We start from the raw sequence: 5328 nt of genomic DNA, 5'->3' as shown, positions 1-5328 counted from the left end.
ACTCTTTCCTCATTTTGATTAATTGAAAGTAATTATATTACTTCAAAAATTCAAAGAATGTTATTAAGGCTGCCAGTTCCAGCTCTTAAAAGGTATGAAATACCGGAATTAAAATTTCCACCTTACTGTACCCAGACCTAGTGTATGCATTACCACACCATCTTTAATTACATAGTCACCTACTTTTTCCATAGCAGAGTGGAAAATATGATGTGCTTGCCTCGGCTCCCCCATCTTTCTATGTGCTGTTTACAAAGGCCGGGAAATAAGCTAAACTTTTGTCTTGGTCCAAAAGTGAGGGTGACTGTGGAGTATTTGTGTGCTTCCTATAACGCTGAAGGCCCTCCTCAACTGACTGGTCATTGGACGTGATCCCAGGCAAAACTTTTGCTCACTTAGCTATCACTTAAATGCTGGTACGTTGTAAAACGCTGCGTTGCCTCCTAGTAACCTCTGGCTGGCGAGGGCACTGCCGTGAGTGCTCCAAGTCCAGGGGATGGGGTCAGGCCTTGCCGTACGCAGCAGCGGTGTCTGGGCTAGCCTCCAGGCTCGCCCGGGAAGCTGTGTCACGGCAGACACCGAAGTCAAACCCGCGAGAGCTCTCCTCCGACACGGCACAGGACAAACTGTGCTCTGGGAACAAATGAATGAAAGCTGCGTAGTGAGCAAAGCTGTTTTGTGTAGCACATCTTTTTTGCTGCAGAACGTGGGATCTCATAATGAAAAAAAGGACTGCAGGCTTAAATGTTGGTTTGGAAAACTGTCACAGCTCTACTGCTTCCACACTTCGGAGTAGTGACTTGAAACAGTGCTATGTTTTTACCCGGATGTCAGTGATATGATTTTTGCTGCCCTGGGAAAATTTATCTGCCTCTGGCTGAGTTACAAGCCCCAAAAACATAAATATAAACATATCCTCTGTTGTGTATGGAAACTCTTCTTACCAGGCAACAACTGTAATGCTTGTATTTCAGAAATTCCAAGCATATGGGGATTTCCTTTGGATCTGGATCAGCTGAGGCTCTAGTGGTGAATTCCTGTGCCTACTTGATAATGAGTCACAAATGTCTTGGTGCTGGCTTTGTACAGAACCAAAAATAAGTTAATGGGTCACTGAGTGCATCTACAAACTAGTTGCAGGGGAAAAAAAGCCTGCCTGTTTCTAATACAGCGTTTCTCATGAATTCTGTTCTTTTGCATCATTCAAAGAATTATAATAACTGGGATGTAAAGAGTAAATACAGAAAAAGCCTCAGTCAGTGTTCCTTGGAAGAATATATAAAAAGTCTTGACAGTTGGCACGCACAGTGGCCAGTTTCATTAAAGCCTTTTCTTCCTAGTGTCTCCAGCTTCCCAGCTTTACAAACAGTTTCCGCTGTTGAATGGCAAGTTCCCATTCCACTGTTCTGCCCTTTGTTTAGAAAAAGAAATGGAAAATGCTTGGTTTTGTGACTAGAAGATGCTGTATGAATAGGGAGTTGCATGTAAAGATGCATTGAATCATCCTGACATGAGCTGAATAAACAGCAAGTAAAGTGGATAGTTCAGTATGCATCTGGCTTCCAACTTGGCCTTTTTTCAGATCAGATATTTGTGTATTTTTGCCTGTCATCACTTATGACCAGTTATCTCTATTCACCTGCTGGATGTACCTTTCTTTTAATGAGTACCTTTAAAGATATATCAAGATAGCAAAATAGGGTGATTACTTCCCACTGTTTCATGTGAGAGAAGATAGAAGATAATTTACGAGGGTGAATTAGAATTTCCTTCTCATGTGTAAGTGAAGTTTAATGTAAAAAAAAAAAAGTGCGTTAGAGGAGCAGTGTCTGTAGCTTTTATTATGGTAATAGCATAGGTCAAACAAAGCCGTAGCTTTCTAGAAATATCTGGATTTGAGTTTGATCTTAATTTCCAGGCCCTTCTGAAGTAGTGCCCTGCAGCAGCGCTTGAGGCTCTTCTTCAGGGATACTTCAGTATCTGTAAATCTGGAAAGTAAGAAACTGTTTTTAGAAATTTCTGAATAGCGAAGTTTGGCCTTGGAGCTGATGCTGGCACCGAAGATCATTCCCTCCTCCCTCTTAAGACAACCTATGTGGCTGCATCTCTGCCCTGAAGGCACCTGCCTTTCCCCAGGACCACCTCAACCCCTTTTTAGCTGAGCGGCTGTGACCGAGCCGCGCGCCGGACAGGTCCGGTTGCTGCGAGGACAGCTCTGCAGTAACCGTATGGCTCATCTGCCCTCGCACGCAGGCCAGCAGGTTTCACGGTGTGGCAGAGGAGCAGTCAGAACTGCTCTTGTCTTTGTCCCCAGCTTTTTTTTTCCCTAGGAAATTTCTACTAAAGGCTGTGCCCCGGCAGCTGACGCCTAGCGTGGTTCACCAGGAGGCTGCGCTGCGCTGTGCTGCGCTGCTGGCCTCGCCGGCACATCCAGACGCTGTAGCATTAGCAAGGAGCGCTGATGGACACAGAGAAGTCTCTAGTCTTTGAAAGTCATGAAAATGGTTAAAACAACAAGCGTGGTGCTGCACTGAAACTTTCATAAGGTTTATTCTAGTGTTCTTGCATTTTATTTTGGGAAAAATTGCAGGAGAACCAACTTTTATAAAATGGATGATTTTTTTAATGGTTTTATGTAATTGGGATATCTTCACTCGTAGGTTCTTCAGTTTGATCATAGCTTTTTCCTAGAGCATTCTCACTGTTATACTTCATGCTGAGAAGTTTTTTCCATTTTGATTTCTCACTGGGCTTTCTATAAAATACGATTAATTAAAGATCCAACCACCAAAGTATTTGAAAGCAATGTTTTAAAGTGCAAACAGTGTGAGTTCTTTGGGTCTCATTTGGTTGCTTTCATGATGCTGCTACAACCAACTTGCTTTAGGAATGATGGGCCTCCCACAAACTCAGGTGCTCTACTTTTTTAATTTGGGGTTCAGATTAGGTTTTTCATATTACTGGCTGCTCTCTGTTGTAATAGAAAACCCCAGTACTCTCTAGTGCAAGTAAGAACAAAATCATGGGGCCAGTGCCTGATAGGAAATTGCTTGTCCTGTAATTTTTAAATTATACGTTGTCTCAAAGAGAAAAGAAGAAAGGTTGTAGCTGGAGCATCTCTTGGCCTAGAGGAAGGACACCTACCTTTATAAATGCAAAGACCTATGTCTTTATTAGACCTGTGGAGGGGGGGAAAGATTGTATCATTTGCCTTTACAAATTAAGTGGGAGAGGTGCGATCGTCTTCAAATCCTTGCTCTGCAAAAAGGGACGAGCAAGGGATGAAGACAGTGTTTCCCCACCATAGACATATTTTGTTCCAGAAAGTAGATGATAAAAAGGAAAATAAACCCAGTAGAAGGAGGGACCTTCTTTTATTGTCTGAGCCCTAGTTAGATTATGTTTTTGTTACAGTTTAGAAGGCAGTAGCAGAGAGGGAGGGTTTGGGCAGAAACTGAAATAAAATGTTGAGTTGTTTTGAGGTTAAAGTTGGTTAGAAGTAATAAAAAATTAAATATTCTGAATATGATGACAATATTCTTAAGACAAGTGTGCTTATAAAAGTAAGCTAATGGGACTGACTGCTTTTAAAGCAGGTCATGGTGAGAGCAGAAGCTGGCATTGTTTCTATAGTATTATCAGTTTCCATGCTTACAGGACACAATAGTAAAGCGGGAATCTGGGAACCTGTAAATCTTTCAGTGGTTCTTAGTTGAAGTAGAATAGCTAATGTAAAAAATATCTTTCTCACTTTGCAATAACTCTCACTGGGAACACAGGAATGAAGGGGGAAAGAAGCAAGCCAATGAAAGTTTGCTCTGGCTCAAATAAGACCGTATTTGATGCCAAAAAGTATCTTTGCAGCAGCACACTAGCTCGAATCAACTAAAGCCTCTGACTCTTAGAATATGTATTCCAAAACGTGCATGTTCTTGTTTATCATAGTGACATATTTAAACTATAAACTTTGATAAAAAAAACAAAAAACCAAACAAACAACCAAAACCTCCCCAAACTCCTCTCTCTCTTATAGAGGAAGGTACCAACTACAAAAGAAGTGAGGGTGCATTCCATCCTAGATGTACAGGAGGGTAAACAGTCTTTTAAGAGATTGGGAAAAAATTGTCTCTTTAGTAAAGAGCATCTGCAGTAAAGGTGAGAGAGGATTTAGATACAGGGGAAGAAAAAGAATATCCAACAAATTAGGATGTGTTATTTTCTTTAAATCTAGTTTTCAATGAAGGAAAAGATCTTCCGAACTTAAGGGAAAGGCTTTCTGCTTAACATTTTTAAAGGGTAACAGATCCAATCCCGTATAGTATCTTAAAAAGAGACACGGGATTTGGGGAGTGAAGGCATTAAAAAAATAAAAAAACCCAAAGGTTTTTGGGGGTTTCTGTATGGGGGAAAAAAAGTAGACCCTTTAAATCATGTCCTGGCTAAAGCTCATGGTTTTAGTTTTTAAATACAAACACATTTGTTCCTTTTATGCTTAGTTCTGCTAGATGCAGGGTGTGTTCAGTTCAACAGGTGTTAAATTCAAACAAAATTCAAAAGGCGCTCAACGCATCACGCCTTGGGACGGGGCCCTCACATTTGGAACTTCTAAGACACCACAAAAAAATGCGCATGTCTCATCAGAAATATGTGATTTGAAAATACACCTTGGTAGTTAAAGCATCGGTGGCTGAAATGACTCTGGCCTGACTCTGCTGGCCGGCCTTACCTTCTGAAGGGGTTCTGCTTAGCTCCACACCAGGACACAGTGTTACAGTGAAATGCAATTTTGAAAGGGAGGAACGCCATCAAATTGGAACGCGGCAAAGTTAAGGCCTCAGATGAACCTCTGAAGCTTCTCTTGGAATGATGCATAGGATCTGTTAATTTATATCACTCGTTGAAAAGCGAACATTTTTGTGTGGGTGGGTGAGGAAAAGAGACTCAGCCTTCATCCAATATGGGTAATATGGGATCACCACCTTCCTACACACATTTATCAGTGCTGAGGATGTGTTTGGCCCAGGTGGCTGGAAGGTGAGGAAATACCTGGCATTCGGAATGTTTTCCGAATGTCAGTGTTTGGGATAAACGAGATGAATCACCGGAAAGGAAATAACTGACTACACAGGACTTCCCATGGGATTTTGCTTACTGCTGGTCTCGCAAGAACCTTGTACGTGCAGAATGTGCTTGGGCAGATTGGGAACAAGGGCAGCGCGTCTGGGTAATCACGAACCGGCGCGGCGATGCCGAACGGCAAGAGTGCGTGGTGTTACGCCGCCTCCCCCCTTTTTAGTCACTTTAGGAAGACCTGGTTCCCCTCCCGCA

General features: G+C 42.2%; 1 protein-coding gene across 1 annotated transcript in view; it reads left to right on the top strand.

Moving 5' to 3' along the window:
- The window catches only part of SPATA5 (spermatogenesis associated 5), a 178600-nt gene that overhangs the window by 162711 nt on the left and 10561 nt on the right, over positions 1-5328 (top strand). The gene's annotated exons all lie outside the window — the stretch shown is intronic.

This window comes from Phaethon lepturus, unplaced genomic scaffold (assembly GCF_000687285.1).
Source record: "Phaethon lepturus isolate BGI_N335 unplaced genomic scaffold, ASM68728v1 scaffold3328, whole genome shotgun sequence".
Classification (NCBI taxonomy): domain Eukaryota; kingdom Metazoa; phylum Chordata; class Aves; order Phaethontiformes; family Phaethontidae; genus Phaethon; species Phaethon lepturus.
This window is presented reverse-complemented; position numbering and strand designations above follow the sequence as displayed.